At 42.7% G+C, this 20893-nt stretch overlaps 1 protein-coding gene and 1 long non-coding RNA gene across 6 annotated transcripts in view; both read right to left on the reverse strand.

The window, feature by feature from the left end:
* The window catches only part of HIPK3 (homeodomain interacting protein kinase 3), a 73223-nt gene extending 60127 nt beyond the window's left edge, over nt 1-13096 (reverse strand). The window contains exons 1-2 of one of the 4 annotated variants that reach the window (XM_065065356.1): nt 11728-11867; nt 10731-10812 (exon numbers count right to left, since the gene is read on the reverse strand). The gene's annotated coding sequence lies outside the window, so the exon portion shown is untranslated. Of the gene's footprint in view, nt 1-10730; nt 10813-11075; nt 11223-11727; nt 11941-12931 lie in introns of those variants that run through there. The other 3 variants (XM_021301199.2, XM_065065355.1, XM_065065357.1) reach the window with 3 other exon arrangements.
* A 178-nt stretch (nt 13097-13274) lies between these two features.
* The window catches only part of LOC135579617 (uncharacterized), a 35912-nt gene continuing 28293 nt past the window's right edge, over nt 13275-20893 (reverse strand). For both annotated transcript variants that reach the window (XR_010473119.1, XR_010473120.1), the window contains exon 4: nt 13275-18145. This is a non-coding gene — a long non-coding RNA (uncharacterized LOC135579617). The remainder of the gene's footprint in view (nt 18146-20893) is intronic.

Here is a 20893-nt window from a genome sequence, read left to right on the forward strand (position 1 = left end):
TGGGGAGGGTTCTTCAACCTCAACATTCATGAGCAGCTGGTGCACATCTTCCAGTTAAAGTTCATTTAAAATAAAAACCAAGTGTGTGCACTACAAGCCCACTCCAGGATGGAAACCAAAGCGGGGTAAACAAAACCATCAGGTGGACAGAAAAGCTCAAAGCCCAGAGGACACACCACAGGCAGCCTCTGGCTACTGGAGCAGCTTCAGATTCGATTTTCAGTTTGAATCTCAGAGAAATGTGTGTCCCCACACACATTTTTAAAGCCCTCTCCTTCACCAAGCATGAAACAACCATCAGAACTGACCACCACCTCTGCCCACTCCTGGGCATCGGCACAGACAAGCTGAAGTTGGCTCTGGAGTTCTCTGGTTTGCTTTGCTCCAATACCGAGGTTGCTGGATCCCACCCCACATACCCATTGCTGCAAGTGAACACCGTATGGGATGTGGAAACAAAACCCTGGCTCTAGACACCTACCCATGATTATTATCTCTAGATAGGGAGCCTCCAAAGGAAACAAGTCTTCTTGGCTCTAAGTTTGAAGCAGAGAGAACTGGGAAGTCTGCACTTGACTTATTAAATTATACAGAATGCATGAATTTTGATCAGAGTTAAGACCGAATTCTGTGCTTTCAAAGTAAGTACTTACAAAGTCAGGAAGTAAACACATTTAATAAGTAAATTCGTTGTTTATTCTTTTAAATAAATAAATACAATTTCACAAATGATTGACTATAAACAGGAGCCATTCCACAGTTTGCCCCTCCCAGTCAAGCTTCTCTCTGTAGAAACTGAATAGAGAACCACGCAGATGTTGCTCGGTGAAATGGAGCACCTCTGGTAACGTCTTGCTAATGTTCACCTAATTGTAACAATGGCCTTTACTAGATTCTTAAAAATCACATCTCCAGCCTTCTCACACAGTCCAAGGCGAATTCATAAACACAATCAGTTTGGCAGGCCGTAACAACCTCGAGAGGCACAGGCTGTTCTAGGCCTGACCACCATTAATAATTAACTATAAACTGACATTTCCTCATGACAGAGTAAGGACGGGGGTGGGGGTTTAGCAGAGTAACTAGTTAGTAAAACCACCACACTGAAGCTGATGAGAAATTTCCACACTACACCCTTAATTCTTCTGCAAAATAAACAGCCCCTTTTAAATGCCCCAACAAGCACAATCACTACACTGCTCTAGCAAAATGCCCAGCAGGCAAAGCCCAGCCAGTGGCAGTCACCTAATAGCATAGTTACAATTTAACTCAAGAAAACTTGTTTTCCAACTTCTTTCAAGCCTCAGTCAGCAAGAACCAGTTTCAACACACTTGCACGGTTCTCAAAGAGCAGCTGGGCACCAAGGGAGGCTTTCTAAAAGCTCAGTCCCTTCCACCAAATGCACAATTTGAGCAGTAGCACTTACAAAATGTCTTACTTACATTATGCATCATGTTGACACTTGCTGTGATTTCTCTCAGGTTAAAATCAACAAATAAATTTCTTTTGATATTAGGTGCTGCCCACCCAACTTCTCCAATTATTTAGCAAATACGAAGCTGGATTAGTTGCCCTGTCTTTCCACCCCAGAAGATGCCTTATTACTGGTAGTAGCAGCACCTCTGTGTTATTGTTTATTTTGGACATGCAGCTGAACACGCTGTACCGATGTGAGTGCTTTCATACCCGTGAACTGTTCACCCTGAGGAATTCCCTTACTCCAGCTGTACGACTCATAACAAAGCACTGGCAACCGAGGCATCTCACAATTTATACAGGAAAACATACCCACAGAAAGTACAAAGCATCAAGAGATACAAGCTCAGGGAACCCCACTCCTGCAGCCACCTTGAAACCAGCTCTGCAAACAGATCTCTGACCCCTGGGAGGGATGGAGCAGAGCAAAGGAGAAACCCTTGGGGTGTCCCAAGTGACATGTGCCACATGAATTGTTTTCTCACATAACCACGGAGGCAACACTGGATGCACACAGACCCCTCCACAGAGGACAGCGGGATGCAGAGGCACCTCTGATGCCCACCAAAGCAGCCAACGGCTCCTCCCAGGGGGAGCAACCAGGAGATTAATGATGAAAGCAGTGATTATGTTCTTTGATTAAAACCTGTAAGATACTTCAGAGTTCAGGAATTTTGGCCCATCACACGCCAACAGAATTGAGCTGAGCCAATGGCAGCCCTCGCCTGACATGAAACCTCAGTCCTGCAAAGATCAGCGGCAAAGGTTGACGCTGAAAGGCCAGAGGTTGGTTCCAAGCTTGGAGAGACTCTTGGTGAGAAGCAAACAACAAAATGATCCCATTTTGCAACTGCAGAATTCAGTTACTACCTGCCTGAGAAAAATGTTACAAGGCTGACTGTAGATTTGTGCAACGTTTGAGAGTTTTTGAATCAGACACTAACAATGTTGCACTGATACCAAAACCTGAAAGTATAAGTTCATCTAAGTGTCATGCAAACTAGTCTCAATTGCACCCTTGTCTTAATACTTGGAAAAAGAACTAACACCATACACAGAACACAAACATATTTTATATAACATATCAGAGTAAACTCTTATGACTCAATGCTGTCATTTGTACCAGTAGCAGTACTGAAGAATACAATCACTACATTCATACTTTCCACAAATATCAAAAGCTAAATCTTGTGATGCCAATATGACTGCAATCACAGTTAAAAAGACAAACAGAACAATACTTCAAGTATTTATTTTTCTGCTGGGCAAGAAGCTGTTATGCAACTGAAAAGCAAGCAGCATCAGCCACCAGCCCCAAAACGAGAGCGGGTTTCCCGAATCAGAATGTGCCACTATCAACACAAACAGCACATTTCAACCAGCCGCAGCTTGGCCAGCCTAATCTCTTCTTTTACAATACTAATTCTTTTTGAACCTGAAAACAGTAGGCACACTGCAAAAGTCCCTAAGAGAGGAGTTTAGGAGAGCCCACACCTCCGAGTTCTGCACATGGTCCAGCGCCAAAGGATGTATTCAAACAACTGCTACTGTCTGTCGCTCTTCACGACAGTTAAGAGGGATCAAGGTGAGTAGAGAGGCAGCATACAAAGCCACGCTTTTTCCATCATTGTCCCTATTTCCAGAAGATTTCGCTACCTTACCTAAAGTAAAAATAAAATTTGATAGAGGGATTTAGCTCAAACTCTCTGTTTGTAAACCACCTGTTCAAATGCTGCACTTGAAAAATATCCCGCAACACTTCCTAAACAAATACATACATCATTTTTCCTTCTTATTTCCAATCATTTTACTTGACTTTTTTCTTTTTAATTGCTTAATTCTGCATTCTTAGCCTGCTGGGCTTTTGTTAGAATTAGAAGCGGACCAACCCAGCTAAGAAATTTATTTAGCAGTTTCATTTTAGAATAGCTCTAGACAATAGCAAATGCAGCTCCTATAAGAATATAAATCTAGATGCCTATTTTCCTAATTGCTACTTCCCTATCACAGAACGGCTGGTACACCAGAACAACTGCATGCCCAAGTAGGGGTCCTACTTACATCAAGATGATTCTTCATCAAGTCCTCTAAACTACTCAAGGTGGAGAAGGTTCATTCAAAATTCTCTTCCACCCTCTTATTAGAGGAGATTTTCAGCTGGACAAAGCACGCATCAATACAGCAACGCAAAATTACTGTTCTCCCCACAGCACTCGCACATTAGGTTTGCAACAGGGTGCACACAAATAACTTGTCAAGCTCATCAAGTCTGACCGGCGATGCAAAAATTTGCAAATCAGGGTCTACTGCACCAAGAGGGCACAGTTCAGGTGTATGAAACTGCTTTCTACACACTGAGAATTACCCAGCAGCAAGTAACATCAGGGTTAAAACTTAACCCACATCCAAGAAAAATCACAATCCCTCTTCCAACAGGACCAACAAGAACTTAGTTATAGAGCAGTTACTGCCTAGATCATATTCAAATTTCTTCTGCAACAAAAAAAGTTACAGTAAATAAGAACCTTAGCCCTTTTTTTGTTTTCAATCTGACTTAACTATAAAATAATTAAGACACCCAAACCAACACACTTCTCTTGATGCATCTTTTTCTGCTGCACTTGGCAGGTCAGTCACCTCAGCTACACCCAGTAACAACTTTCAAACATACACTTACTGAGCTATATACACACAAACATACATATTTATACACACACACACCCAGTAAGTACATATTTGAAATGTATTTTTGTATATACACACACAGAATGAAAACTCTTCAAAGTCTTAGCTGGTTTGTTTTTTTTTTTTTTTTAGAATATAAATTCCTTACTTAAAACTGGGGTTTTAATATTTTGCTTTTATGTAACAGGTGTTTTGCTTTCATTATAAGCAACATCATGATGAAAGCATTGGTTGCTTACTGAAAACAGCTGTATAAATTAGACATGGCATACATAAAACAAGAAAGAAAGGAGGGGAAAATAGATGTTTACCATTTCTTTCAGATTTCTAAAGATGTGGAGGAAGCAGCGGTTCCTATGGGCATAAATGAGCACATTAGAAATGCACATTCCCCCACAGAAAGCTCAGCCTTTGCGTCCTAACAAACCAATAACTATAATAACCCATATTACAACGTTTCCCAAAGCCACCAGTGCAAGAAATGTCTCCCTCTCCCCTACATGGAGGAAATGACTGATTTAACTATACAGAAAAACATGCAAAAGGAAAGGCAAGATTACAGGCAGCATATGAGCCCAATAGCTAGAGGATAATAGGGATAAATGTACCACAGTTTTTCCTCTGTTGTGTTCCCTTCCATATCTAATAACCTTTGTAGAATACACTTTTAACATTCACTCTTGTTTTAATCATTAAAACAAAGTTTAGACATCTCTTCAAACTGAGTTTTAAAAACACATTTAGTCTCAAAGAGCTCCCAAAATATTTACTGAGAAAAACTCCATGTCCTCTTGCAGGGCCCAGAGCTGCCGGTCAAGGGAAGAAGTGAACCCACAGCATCACTTTAAGAGCCATAAAGAAAAGGTATTCAAAAAACCCTTTAGAATCTCATGAGAGCAATCTGTTCTTATTAGACTGAATAGCAATTAATTTATTGAATCACAGAATAAGTTGATATTAATAGATAAGAAAAAAGCTGTTTGTTTCCTCTTAAGAAGGCCTGTTCCTTCCAAAGGCCTTCACAAGTAAGACTCCAAACAGTAAAATTCCTTTATTAAACAGATTCAAGTGCTGAAAAACAAAGATCTTGTGAGAACCTCCTCTACCCCTATAAATAGTTTACATCTTCAAAAAGAATCTGTGGAAAAACTTCTCAACTAGAACAGACAGATTTTAGACAAGTAAGCATTCTAATCATTCCAAAAAAACAACATAATTGAAAGGAAAGGGGTAGGAAGTAGCAGATGACCTAAGTTTCTAGGAAAACACAGGAAGGAAGAGGTTTACAAGGCAATGATGCACATTTAACAGCTTTTCAGTCAAAAAGGCAGAAAGACATCTTACAAGAAACAAAAAGCCTTCTGGAAATTGTGCAAGTTCCACCAATTGTTGTGCACCAATACAGGCACCATACAGAAGAGGGAAAAAATGAGGACAATTTATTCAAACTAGTGAAATAAGGTAAAGGTGAAGACACCATTTTTGTAAACACTGACAAAGGACCAAAATGAAGGAGCAAACAATGAGGACTGTGGAAAAACATGAGAAGAAATGTGGTTTTGTATCTACACATGAAAATCATTTTTGTAAAAGTAAATTGCCAAGGTTTCAGGTAAAGTTGTGCATACACATAATTTCTACAAATACCTGATGCTAGTGGTTACTCTTACCTTCCAGAGTGAGCTTAAGTCACCACTAAGAAAAAATAAAGCTTCTTTCTTCACTTGTAATAAACTTTGTATCAATTATCAGTATTGAAGTTTGTTTTCTCTCTGCTCTTTCGCATTTATATGACAACCTTCTCATTCAGACGTCGAGTCCACGCGAGCAACTTTCTGTGGGCAGGAACTTGATTCGGTCAACACCAGGGAAAGGTTCGGCCATCAGCTCACATCCAAGTATCCCAGGGAGCAGGTCTGCAGGGATTTGGTCACACTAATAAAAGCAGCAAACATCTTTGCAATGAAGACAGTCCAGCCACACACAAAGCACAGCCGCACCAGTCGTCACAGTCCCGGATTAAGTTCTTCTAAGCAGCAGTTTTCCTGCCCAGGGAGCAGTTTTGCTCTCTCCCTTTATCATACTTCAAGACAAGGTGAGGAGACCAAATCCCATCTCACGGTTTACCTTCTTCCATCTCACAGTTCACCTTCTTTCCCAGAGTTAAGTAAAACAGAAGCAAAACTCCTAAAATAACCCAAAGCAAGTATTCTCAGGTACCTGACACCACTTGCCCCAAGGCAACAGCAAAGCTTAAACTTGGTGATAAAAATCTTGTCTCACCCAGCAATTTAAATTCTCGCCAGTCTCATGTCTTGGAAGTTAAAAGTCCTGGTGGACACACAGACACAGCTGCAGGACAATACGGTGTTGTGACCTAAAAAAGTACAATCTCCAGCACAGAAATCATAGAATGGTTTGGGTTGAAGGGACTTTCAAAGCTCACCCAGTGCCACCCCTGCCATGAGCAGGGACATCTTCACCAGCTCAGGTTGCTCAGAGCCCCCTCCAGTCTGGGATGTCTCCAGGGATGGGGCATCCATCATAGTCTCCTCCTTTAACAATGATTTAATTGGACTCCGCACAAGTATTAGGACCTGAGCTTTCTTGTCCCAAAATTCTTCCACCACTTACTCTGCATGGGCAACTACTGTGGTCTTGTAAGTATTTGGCAAGTAATGTTTATACAAATATGAAGGCATCTTCATTTGGCAATAACGGAACTTTTACATGAAAAGCAGTAACTGTATTTAGTTTGTATCATGCTTTAAAAAGCACTCAAATAGTTGTCTAGAATTGAGAAATTCTTTTAGTTAGAGTAGAAAGAGATATGAGTTTAAGATTACTGATCTTAGAAAGACTTTTTTTGATAGGAGTGTTACTCATAACATGCAATAATAATTCGCTGTACATAACAATCAATTTCCCTTTTTTAATATTGATATAGTTGCTGTAGCTTTTATGTTACTAAATGTATAGGAAAATATTTCTCTTAGCTGTTTTGTCTTCAGATATTTCACTGGACGTTATTTTATTACAGTGTCTTGGAACTCAAATGTAACATTTTTCCAGGCCTCATCCTGTTATACCCAAATATTGTAGAGCTGGAGAAACTGCCATACTCCCAAAAAGGAACATTTTCTAACCTTTCCTGAAAACACAAGGTGAAAAAAAGACTGTTAAAAAGAAAGTTTATATAATGCTGGGATTATGAAATATGTAAAGTTAATAACATAGGAAAAGGTATTTGGAAATTAAACTGATTTCAAGTCACTGAATAAGGACAAAAAACAAAACAAAACCACACAAAACAGAACTAAACTAATTGAATTGACTTGCTTAAAATCACTCCAGTTATCTGGCTCTTCTTCCATTTCCAAGCAAAATTGCTAAACTGGAGATTAATCCCATTTTGACAAAAAGTTACCCACTCTCAAAATTGAAGGGGAATATTAAGACACTGTATGAAAATAGTGACATAACATGAAAAAAGTAATATAAAACCATAAAAAGATTATTGCCAAACTGCATCTAAAAACAAGACTCACACCAATTCTTACCATCTTTCCCAAAGTTAGCTAAATTGAAATAAAACAACTGAAGAATTCAAGGGGGAGGGGCGAGGACCTGCCCTGTAGGAAATACTACGTGATCAAATAGAGTCACAGACTAAAACCCACTTTCACAATTACATGTTGTTTCTCTGTTCATCTGTCATCCAAAAGTCAGAGCCCCTGAAGAAAGACACAACTTCAGTTTCTCTAGAAATCTGTACAAGAAACAGAGGCTCTAACTTCAAATGGTCTATAGAGGGAGGCAGGGGAAGCCAACAACAGGCAACAGGATTTTCCAGGCTTTGTGCTTCATTGTAGGTGACTTCAGGTCAAATAAAGGGTGTTCAGTGCCCGCAGAAGTCAAAAAAGGTAACCCATTGCTAATCTATTTCATAGCACTTGCTATTGAAAGTTGCTTTAAATATAGTTGGCATGGTCACTCAAGGCGCACTGCACACCCACCAGTCACCTCAAATGAGCTCCATGCTCAACCTTCTGAATTCTTCATACTTGGGTTCACACGCAACCCAGAGTTCTGAAATAGTTTCAGATACCTACATATCCACCCAAAGAATGAGCTTTTCTTCCAAGACCTGGATTGAAAATAATACGTATTTTCCACTCAATCTCTAATTTTCAGTCAAGAGATCTGAAGAAGTAAAAGTAATATTTCACTGACTCTTAGGAATAGAGACATTAATTTAGTAAAAGCTCCCCAGCATGGAGCTCAACTCCTGCCTTATTTTCAAAGGCAAAAAAAATTAATTGTTAGACCAGCTGAATACAAGTATTTGACCAGCTGTGAGTTTACATAACCCATCTACAGGAGCTTCACAGCGTCAACGAAGAAGCACTAAGGATGTTTTCTTCATCAAAGTAATCCCACGCCAAGACTTCCAAAATTCTCCCGTAACATTGCCGCGGAATTGAAGCAATTCAGAAACACAAAAGGTACAAACAAGCTTTTTTGAGGTATGAAAGGCAGATAGTATTTCACAAAACCAAGCAGTGAACACGTAACCGAGGAGTGCTGGCATTGCCACCCAGGACACCCAACTTCCCTGGTTCTTCTTCCCTCAATCGAGAATCACCAGTTGATTCTCAGGCCCACACTACCCGGTTCATACTTGTGCCAGTCGATGAAGCAGTTCACCTCAGCTGTAATGCTTTTGCATATGAATTAAATCGTTATATTCTGCGAAGCTAAGGCCTGGCTAGCAAAATATATTTTAAAAGTATAGATGTTCTCTGCTTTTTTCTACAAAGTTCTGTGCAAAAGGCAATACTGCCTAAACTAACTATTCTATACGTGCGCAGCAGTCGCATGCCACAATACCTCACAGATCTCACATGGCAATAGAAACATTTAGCTCAACTAAAAGAGGTTTTCCTTCTGTATTTCACGTTCTTCCAAAATACATGTTCAGCCTCGAACGACAGCGCTGTGCCCGTGACCGATGCTTTTCTTCCCCCTGACACACATAAGAAAGCCGACTACAAAATTCCTGTTTCGAAATGCACCGCTTTGTCAAAAGGATCTTTATTGCTACAATCAGCACACTGGCAGAGTGGAAAATACAAGAAAGAGAATACAAACTGTTAAACAGAAAACAATTTGAAAAAACAGCAAGAGTACAATCCCTTAAAATAGTACGGACAGGCACGTCCCTAAACACACAAGCTCGGGGAAGCGGAGCCTGACGTTCCTACATGTTTAGGTTGGGATTTTCAGGAGAATTAAGTACAGTTAATTCTGTTCTACCCAGGAGCTGAGTAAGCTGACCCTCTGCCTCCCACCACCTTTAACAGACACAATCAATCCGACAGACATTCTTTGGAAAACGCCTCCAAAACAACATTTGTTTTGAAGCAACTGCTGTAAATGGAAGCACGCAACAAGAAAAGCAGCACACGCAAATTCTGATATTTCTATCAGTTGTGTCAACTTCTGTAAGACGAGCTGAAGGCTCAACTCTCCCTCCCCACACCCTGTCTTTGTCTCCGGCATCTCGTTATGCAGGAGCGAGTCTCATTTCCCCGTTTCTGTAGGTAGTTGTTTGAAAGATAGGAGGGAGGAAACATGCAAACACAAAGACTCAAACAAAGAAAAATTACAGGCACCGGCAGAGACCCCAGGTTAGGGGCGGCCTCCCGAGCAATTTTTTTAATGAAACTTCACCCCGTGTGATGGAATTCCTCTGATTAAAGTGTCCCCAAACCTGGAGAGCCACACATCAGCACCACAACCTGAATTAGTACACCTAGGCAAACGTATCTGGGAAAAAATCATTTACAAGCACAAGCCATGCCACACCCTGAGCAAGCAGCAGAACCCGCACAACAACAGAAGTCACTGCTAATACACGCACTAAACGAAAACTCTCTCTAATTCCTGTTTTACATGATTATAAACACCATCTCACTGTGTGCTACCATAAATGGTTTGCGGCAGCACAGATAAAGCAGTCACCGCTGTTATATCAGTATCAGTTTTCTCCTGGTAAGTCCATGCTAACACTTTGCTCTATTTATTTGCGATCTCACCATGCCACTTCATAATACAGTCTTGACCTATTTTCCAGATGCTTAATTAATCTGTTTGCTGGCTGCCACACTTACTAGACAGTTACTGTGTGAGTTTTAAACTTAGCTGATAGAAACCTTTAACAATAATTCCATAACAGAGCTAATTTGCTATGTCAAAAACTAAGTCCTCAGAGTCCAGTCAAGCTTTCCTACTTTGTGTGAAATCAATCAGAGCACAAACTTTTCGCAAATGATGTAATGGGAGGTAATACTGGGGGGGGAATAATCACAGAAATATGCAGTGTTATCAACAACTGCAGCTTTACTTAATACAATTGCCTCTCATGTTAATAATATGTTTTCCCACAATTGAAAGATACTAAAGTAACAGAAATAAACAAGGCTATACGCAAGCAGGAAGATGCAAAAGCATCAGAGAGGCACATAATTTCGGGGAAGGCAAGGCTGGGAGTGTCAAAACAACTTACCAAGTTAACAAAAAAGGAAACCATCGCAGTTTTGGCACCGATGTATTGAGCCAGACGCAACAGTTAGTAACTGAAGTATACCCTCAAAAGAAAGATATTTGTATGTATGTAAGCACATAGCACTGACGACTGAGGGCTTGATGCAAATAAATTTTTAAAAAAAGAAAACCACGATTTCCTACAGCGTTAGACACACGCAAACGCATCTGCCAGTTTTATAATTGACACCGCAACAAAACAAGAACCAGAACAAACCCAGCACAATCCCTGCTGCAATCACCATTGTGTTAAAGCCACCAGCAATAACCCCCTCTGTTTTTACAGAGCTCGTTCTTGGTAACTGACCAAATTTCACAGCGCCAACTTCCTTTCCAGTTGTTTTTATTTATCCCGGCCCCTCCGCACCACTTGCTCCCCTACAGCGCAGGGGAGCGAGTCCCGCTGGTCTCTTCTCGGGGCTCGGGTCCGGCCGTGGCTACGAGGAGCCACCGGGGCGCAGGCAACCGAGAGCGCGACCCGTAACGGGAGCAGCGGCTGCCGCGCCCGGGCGACCCGAGCGCACCGTACCGGGAGGCGGCGGCGGCGCGCCCGGGAGTGGAGTGGGGCACAACGGAGCCCGCCTGGCCTCACCGCCGGTAACGGGCGAGGCGGGCAGCCACGCCTTCCCCCGGCGGGCGGCGGCCTCGCCCGGCAGCTGGGGCCGCGCCGGGAGGTCGGGGCGAGCGCTTCCCCGCAGCGGGGAAGGGGAAACTTCGGGGACGCTGCGCAGCAGGCGCCGTCGAGGGTGACGGGAAGGGGAAGCGGCGCCGCCCGCTCCGGCAAGGGCAGGGGCGCACGGAGCGCAGGCGGCGCAGCACCCACCGCGGGGCAGCGAGGGGAGCTCAGGCCCGACCCCACGCCCCGGAGCCCCCCATGGGAAGGAGGCGAAAGCCGCCAGGGCGGGCAGCGCCCCTCTCCGCCCGGCGGGACCGGCCCCGCTGCTGTCCCGGCCGCTCACCTTCACGGATCGGGCCGCGCTGGCGTCCGAGCTGGAGCTGCCGCTGCCGCCCTGGGCATGTCCGGGAGCGCCACGGGGAAGCGCCGCTCCGGCCGGGCTCAGCCTCTCACCCCCGCCGCTCCTGCCGCCGCCGCCTCGGCCGCTGCCATCTTGTCCTGGCGGCTGGGAGGGAAAAGCCCCAGCTCAGCCCGCTCGGCAGCCCGGGCCTCCGCCTCATCTTCCCGGGGAGGGACCCAGCCCGCCCCCGGCCACCGCCTCCTCCACCTCCTCCCGCCTCCACCGCTGCTCTGCCCGCGGCGGCCTAGCGGCGCCCGCCGCCGCCCATCGCCCCGCAGCGCCGGGACGAGGCCCCGCCGGGTGCTGCAGGGGGGGCCTGCGGGCCGCGCCGCACCGAGGCCCCGCTCCGCCGTGCCCCGCTCCTCCGTGCCCCGGGCCCGCGCCCAGCCAGCCGGGCCCTCCCGCCGCCCGCCTGCTCCGCCGCCCGGCCCGGCCCGGCCCCGCGCCTCGGCGGCAGCGCCCCCGCCCGGCCCCGCCGAGCGACGCCCGCCGCAGCCGGGAGCCGCCCCGGGCCGCCGCCCTGCGCTGCCTTCCCGGCGCTGCGAGCGCTCCGCTCCCCGCGGCCGAGCGCTCCGCCAGCCCCTGGGCGCACAAACCGAACTCTCCCGGCGGTGGAGCTGCGCTGCTGGCCGCCGGCGCTGTGAGTAACGCCCGGCGCTTACCCGGCCCTCTCGCCCCGACGAGGCGAGGCAGGTGAGCGGCCATCGCCTCCCCGGCAGCAGCTCAGCCCGGGCAGGACCCCCTGTCCCTGGACCTGCCCCCGGGAAGCCGTGCGGGGACAATCTGAGATGCTCCTGGCGCTAACGCTCCTCTGCCCGCCCCGCTCTGTCACTACCTGCAGGAACGCAACCCCATGCTTTGTGAGAGCTCTCTAAGGAGCACCTGCAAAACCCCTGACAGTCCTAATCATCAAACACCAAACGGTGAGCTCTTCTTCCCCATCTCATTGCCTGCCAACTACAGTAACGTTCACATAACGTGCATGATGAGGAAATCGATGTCACGGAAAAGACCTGATTCTCAAGACCTGCGGTTTGGATGATGACAACGTGAGAATGAACACATGAACCCCAAATCCATGCTCTTGCTTTATAAGATAAAGAGACACCCCTCCCCAGCCCTGAAAAAATAACTGTGAAGCACCAACCTTCTAGATCTGGTGTGCCATCTTTCCCTGATGAGCAGTCCCTGCTGCTTTAGCCGGACACCATCAAACACACCACTCACTCTACGAGTAACAGGACGGAGCAAACATAACCATTTTGTGCCCCACGTTATAGTCCAGCACTGTGCCTTGCTCAACTCTTGACAAAATAACAGGATACACCCTCAGTAACTACATGCCCCTAATATTATACATCACTTAAATATTAGTGGTTGGTTGTAGGACTGGTCAACTTCTGCAAACAGCATTCTTGACCCTAAATAGTATACAGCTGATGTGGGGCCAAAAAGGAATTACTGTTTGCTTATGAAGTAGTTGGCCCCAAGATAAATCCTTGGCTACAGCTACAACTGGACATCACGTGGTTCTCCACCTCTTGCCAAAAATAACCAACAATTTCTTTATTTACTTGCACAACTACATGTACTCTCCTATTTTTCTCTCACTACTTGTTCTAGTATTTTCAACGCGTGCCTGCATGCTTTTAACCTTTATTTAGGTCCAATCCTTGTAATAAAGATTGTCAGGATGCCAAGTCAGAATTTGAATTAATTAATTGGAAAAGACAAGAGTCATTGTATAGAAGGACTAAACCGTAACATTGAAGTTACTACTGTACCACCACCAATACTCAGTCTTGTAAATAATGAGACAGACATTTTAGGGGTGGGGAAAAATAGGTAGGTGTCAATGTTAGTAAATTATAGCTCTCGAGAGCCGCTCATTACATCTTGTGCTTACTAATTTTATAAATATTAATCAAGCTTCTCTTCACACGTCTCCTAAAAACAACGTCCTACAGAATTATTCAGATATACATTTTATTAACATATAATTATTTTAAAATATTTCAGATGTTGATAAACATTATTGATTGCTTAACCATACAAACTCTAAATAAAGACTTAACAATATAAAGCATTAAGTACACGCAGATTCAATCTTTAAGTGTATTTAATCCTCAAACATAAATTGGCATACATATCACCCCAAATTAAATGCTTGTGATCTACAGGAAAAAAAAATTCCTCACCATGTCATTTTTTATCATTTGATAACCAGAACAATCCAGATATGGTTGTGTAAGGAACATTTAATGAAGAATTGTTGTTTTTACATAACTGAGGACCTGGCACCTGACCCCAGCAGGGGGGAAGGACTGAGAGACATCGGACTATGAATCCTTAATGTAAAACACAGTCTTTTTCTGGAATATATACTGACACCTGTATATATACTGATACCTGTATTTACAAGTTAATTTAGGGGGAAGGACCAAGAGACATCAGACTATGAATCCTTAATGTAAAACACAGTCTCTTCCCGGAATATATACTGATACCTGTATTTACAAGTTAATTTAGGGGAAGTGTAGCCAAAGTACCAGGACTACATATTGATAAGGGGAAGGGTATTTTATGCACCGGGGTAGTCTGTAAACCCTGAAGTACCCAACCGATGGGGAAGAGGGGAGGGAAATTGCAGCTGTGATTTTTGGGGAGATATAAGCAGGGGCTTTTTGCCCTATTAGGTGTGCCTACCTTTAGGTAGAACACCTGGTCTTGCAAAATCATTATTAAAATATGCTTTGCTGAGAGATCCTGCCTGGGCCTATTATATTTGCAAAGTAATTGTTTCCTATAGTTGTAAACTTGAATGACACTGATCCTCTAAAACCAGAAAATTATTAATCCAACGCTCCACTGAAACACTTGCACAATTTCCACCAGCATTCAGAAAGAGATTTTAATGTAGGTTTAGAAAAGAAGGGAGTGATTTTGGGGTGATTAACCTCTCTTGTTATACTGGTCTCTCTCCAGATGTTCGCTAAACAACAGAGCCTCCCAAAACATTTCACCACTGCCAGTTCTGTCCGCACGTTCCAGTTTTTGTTAATTAGATCAAGCCAGACTTGCCTGCAACAGGAGTATCAGCAGCGTGTAATCAAACTCTCAAATCTCTTTGAAGCTCCTTCAGTTGCTTTTGTGCAGCACAGCATCTCTCTGAAGACCCGTTATTTGTCCTTTCTGGGGAGCCATTTGGATTAAAGGCTTCCTTGTGTTCAGCGCAAATTCCATCACACGCGGGACTAAAGGGGCCCAAAGGGCATGAAAGGTCTGGCTGGTGCCATCACAAACTGAAGGGCTGAATCTCCTCCTGCAGCCACAGAATCATAGGGTAACAGAATAGTTTGGATGGGAAGGGACCTGTGAAGTCAACTGCTCGTAAGGTGCACTTGGGCCACAGAAGAGTTTCTAACCGCCCACAACGCATGGTAAGGCTACACACGTTTTAAACACTCTGATAAACATTTCTATCGAAGGTTAAACACAACTGTGTCTGAGAAGCCCTCATATGATATTTTTGTTATCTGTAAAACAGTAAACACTTCCTTGCCCCAATTTTCTCTTGGCAGGTATTTTTGTGCTGGTAGGCGACTGAAGGGTTAATACAGAAACTCCTGTTACACCTGTAAGTAATGGGGACTACTGATACCATTTGGAGGGGAGTGTTTTGTTTCAAAGTACTTAAGTAACCCAGTGGAAGGAGGCCTATGTCATTTAGATTAATTTATAAACTGCAGCACTGAAACACACACCTCCATAGGCTCTTTGTTCCTCCTCGTTTCTACACCTTTGCAGAGGAGAAGCAGCAGTCAGGTGCGAGTGCTCGGAGTAGAAAGAAGAAGCATAAGTTACAGAAGAAGATATTTCCAATAGACACAGCTCTATTATGCAGCAAAAAGAAATGATCTGAGGACAAATGCAGGCTAGAAGCTTTTGGCAGCACACCTACCAATGACATTTTGTGCTATTTTTGTTATCAAAATCCCAAGTGTAGACAGACAGAAAATGCTTTGGCTAGAACAATTTGTTTTACTCATCAAACTGCTACAAGCTACATCACCAAAACACTTTTTACGGCCAGCGTGAGTTGTTTTTATCAGCTTATGAGTTGTTTATATCAGCTGGACTCTTAATTCTTGATCAAACTGGAGTCCTGAACATGGCTCTGCTATTAGAGCAAAACCACAAAGATAAGGACACGGGGCTGTAATTCCATCCACCACTCCCTTTGTTCAGCCACTAATAACATAGAGTGCAGTTGCATGAAACCATGAGCAGCCTAAAAGTTCACTGCGACTAAAAAGGGGAGAATGGTCTCTTACAACATCCACACATCCAGCGAAATTCTCCCAGTGACAACTCTCCAGTGGCACTGGTGTTGAACCTCCCATTTAGCAGATTCAACTCACCCAGCTAAAAAGGAGAGGGTTTCCTTGGGTGAGTTGCATCGAACGTCAGAGCTAACAAAGCAGAGTTTTTCCTTGTCAGCTCGTACACAGAGCTGTGCAGACTTCACTTTAGTTTCCCAGGTAGAAATGATGAAATCCAAACACCGCAGAAGCGTGTTGGTTGTTAACATGTTGTTGTGACCACTGAAGGTGTCCAGGCTGCAGTCACCTCACCTGAAGACTGCGAGCAGCAAGTACAGGTCAACACAAGGAAGGTCTTTCCCACAGTATTTAGCAGTATCTGTTAAGCAGGGATTTAGTTCATGGTAGGATTTCAAATTCTAGTATCACTTTGCTGGTTTTTATGAAATATTTTATGTTTACAACATTTATCCTTCCAAAACAGAGATAAGAGTGGACAAAGAGTTAACTATTTTTTTATCCTCTCAATTCCTTATCTAAAGTATTTTTTTGACTGACATAACTGTCATTGAAGTATGACTTGTATGATGAGAAACAAGCATTCGGTGTGATGCATTTGGATTAAAAACTTTTAAAGATCAAAATCCCTGCTGAAACTTGTAAAGAGACCAGAGTTAAACTGATAAAAAGTGCTTTTTTTAAAGCATAAAAACTTAATTTACACTTTCCACTGATTACTATCATATCCAGTTGAACATGTTTCAAAGTCCCCCAGATCCCTTCCCCATAGATTTGTTTTCTAGACATATCCAAAATCCAGCCTTCTGTTGCTGGGCATAAATGGAAAACGACATTCAGATTTAAAGCAAACATACACTTTGCTCTTTTCGCAACAACTAGAAGTTCAGTTGAGCAGCATTGTATTTCCTCAATTAAAATACCACACAGGTTTCCTTATGCAGTTTACATTAAGACATGCCCCAGAACAAGCACAGACACTCAAACACAGATTTCAGCTTTTCTTTCCGCTTCATTTCCTTTTGCATCAAAACACTTCTGTCTTTACCCAAACAGCTGTCACACAGGACTAAAAAAGGGGGGGTGAGGCGTAGGCATTTTGTTTATTGCTTACTATTTAACTTGCGAGTTAAACAACCTGGCTCCTCCATAAGATTTAAAAGCTGCAAAGGACAGATGACACTTTCCAAGGGCCACTGGTGGTTTGTGGGGCTTTGTGTGAGGAACACGCTCGTGATGATGCTCCTTTCGTGACGAGATCACTGCTCCTTGGGGATCTGCTAAGGTGTGCACGAGGAGCGATCCACTTCTGTGGCTCTTCTAAAGAAGAAAAACAGACCAAAAAGTGTTCTTCTGTTTGTCTTTCTGCTTGTTTATTCCTCAGAACCTTAAAAGCCAGTTCTAAGAACCTCACACACCATCCTGACATTGCTATTGCAAATTCTACCAAGTCTTAATGGTAACTCTGGGGAAAATAACTTTCCCCACACAAGAAGATAATGATGGGGTGACTGAAATGGTAACTCTTAGGAAGCGCAGAAGGAATCTTTAAAATCTTTTTGGTTATCAAATAGATGAAAGCTGGCTGTAGTCTACTTGAGATGAACTCCCTCTTCTTGCTTTGTATGGAATCCTGTGTAGCCTCATCTGGGTGCTCCTGCTCCGGCAGGGGGATTGGACTGCATGAGCTTTTGAGATCCCTTCCAATCCTTGACATTCTGTGATTCTGTGAATGCTTTCCTCAGGAAAAATAGTGAACAGCCAATTTTGTGCAAGGACTTACAGCTTTCCAAAGAAATTCTAAGTGCTCATCAAAGGAACAAAAAACCAGTCTTGAAGAATTGTTAGGGTATATTTCTTCACTGAAAATTAAACCAAACTGCAGGAAACCTCTGATGTTTTCCTCTGATGCAACCCAACAGAAGCAGATTTGCAGAGTTGGTGCTGAGGACCCGCTATCCATACTAACCACAACCTAACACCTGCAGACAGTTGGACCACATCTCCTGGTTTAGTTTCACCTGAAAAAGAATCAAGTTTGCTCATTCAAAGGTTGCTCTGCAGTGCACCTGAACCATGGTCAGGATTCACAAGAGGATCTTTTCAGATTCAACCCAACTAAAACACTATTCCCCTTGTGTTTCACATCACCATGGAAAGGCAGCATGACTGTGCTACAGAAGAGTGACATTTATGTATCAAGCAGGAGAGAATACACAGAACTGGAAAAATATCAAGGGTTCAGCTTGAAATTACATGAATAATTACTACTTCAGTTTAGGATTTGCCGAACTTTTTTTCTTTTAAATAATTGTTTTCAGCCTTATGGTTGTTGAAACAACCAATTGGGATAACTATATTTAAGAAAAATGGCACCTTGTCAATTGTCTTCAGATGATTTTGTTCAGGGATGCTGTGAAATGCTTATTTCTCTGCTTGTGTTCGTATTACATCAATACGTGTAGATTTGAGAGATGTTTCATCACTGTGTCTTAAACTATGGTAAGTTCTTGTTCATTTTTACAGAGGACCACAAAGAGTTAGAGCAATGCCATGTAGTTTAAACGTCTTTACTGGATCATGTATCATGATATTATATGTTTCATTTTCAGTTTGTTTTTCCTCTCTTTAAGAGCCACAGTAGTCAATCATTCCTCATGCATACACTTTAGGAGAGCCACAAGAAAAGGGTGTATATCTTCACTAAATGTATCATGATAATGTAAATTTGTAGTTCGACATGGTAAATTTTCTTGCAAGATTCTAACTAGCTATGTTCATGTAGTTATTAGCTTACATGGTGTCTAAGTTTCTTTCGTAGATTTAATATTCATGGTTTTCTTCTCTCCCACTTGAAAATAATTTGAAGTGATTGTTAGGATTAACAAGTGCTAAATGTGTACAAAAATCCAGTGGGTTTCTATTTTTGAGGTACTTGGCAAGGAAAAATATAATATTTTACAGTATCAGAATAGTACACAACAAAACTGTGAGAATCTGTTATAATCTGAGAAAGGCAGTCAATTAAAAGTCAGGATTATAACACACAGAATCACACTGAAAGATCAAAAAAAAAGCTTCAAAATCACTGGCGTTAAAACCTACACTTGATTTTGGAGCCAAATAGTAAAAAATAATCTATTACCAAATTAGTGGTGTAAAAACATCGGGAAAAAGTATTTTTCCTTAACATAAAAGTTAAAAACATGTTGAAACATGAAACACTTTTTCTATGGAGGAGAAAAAATATTTTTTTAAATAAAAAGCTTATTTCAAATTAAAATTCTGATGACATAGTGACAAGTCGTAAAATCTTTAACAGAAAATATTGTACATTTTTACTGTTGTCTTGAAATAAACATCATTTCTGCACCCCACCCTTGAGAATATTCATAGGGTACCATCCCCTACTATTACCAACCATTTCATTTTTGCAGTTGAGCAATCACTTCTTTTCTTAGTGACTTATACATTGCAAGACCCAGGGTTGCAGACAGATGAACACCACAAATGTTCCAGCTGACCTCACTTTCCAAAATGCATCATTCCTACAAGTAAACGTCACTAAACATAAGCGGGCAGTCAGATTACTGAATTCAAACACAATCCCGCGTTACTCAAGTGAGCAGTTGCTTATTAGCAGGTCTACTGACTCCGGCAAAACTATTTACTTGGATAAAGGTTTCTGGGGCTGTGTTTTTAGGACATATTCCAAAGGATTTTAAAGTAAATAGATTGATTAACTGACTCCTAGTTTAGGCTGATGTTTTATTGTGACAAAGTGAAGAAGCTTTAGGTTAATGGAGAATATACCACTCTCCCCAACAAACCACAGCAGAAAGGAGTGAAACCAAGTTTAACTCTGGTGGGCACTGAATTGCATCCAAGCCTAACTGAGAATTAAACATTAGAAGACGGGGTTACCTGGGTGCCTTCAACCTCACCGGGAAAGCACTTGAGGACTGAGTCAAGGCTTTGCTGTCAGCAGCTGGAGGCCAATCACATTAGAAATAAAAAGCAAACAAATAAACCCCTATTGTTGCACTGGTATAAGGTCCTGCCGCTACTCTGTGTGGCACAAATCCTTCCTCAGAAGCAGTTTTACCCGAGTCAATTTGCACGTGGCTTCCAAGTGTTCACCTACACCCTCCCTTAATACTTTAATACTTCAAGAGCTTATCCATATGTTTTCCTGCTTTATAAAAGCAGATATCTTAAGGTCTTCCTTATTTTCCCCCCATGAGACATCATTAATGAAATACCAGTTAAAAATATCTTCTAAAGATTTAAATTAACACATTAGAGGCCTCATCCTGGAATGAACAACAGAGAAGGCACTTTTTAATTACATGAGTTATGAAACTAGATCAAACCATTATAAGGAAAAAAAGGTTTCCTTCTTCAGCAAAGAACATGTTTTCCTATAAATGTTTTTATTCTAAGATACAAATATTCTAATGAATTTTCTCCCAGTGCTAAAAAAATAACTCGTGCTTGGTTTCTTCATGTTTTTCTGTTCCAAACCAGTAACAGTCCAAAATCTGTTCCAAAGGAAAACGTGCTGCTCAGCAGTCGTTTAATGAATTGTTTTGACCGAGTGAAATACACCATGTCCACTCCTGGTAATGAGACACTTGGCAGAAAGTATCACATCACAAGAACAATAGCAGCAGATCGTCGCTGTGGGCCACAAAATACTGTAACCTCTGAGCAATCTCTCCACAAACAATGGAGGGGAAGATAAGGTAACATTTCTACTTGGCTGACTG

Source organism: Columba livia, chromosome 5, assembly GCF_036013475.1.
Source record: "Columba livia isolate bColLiv1 breed racing homer chromosome 5, bColLiv1.pat.W.v2, whole genome shotgun sequence".
NCBI lineage: Eukaryota > Metazoa > Chordata > Aves > Columbiformes > Columbidae > Columba > Columba livia.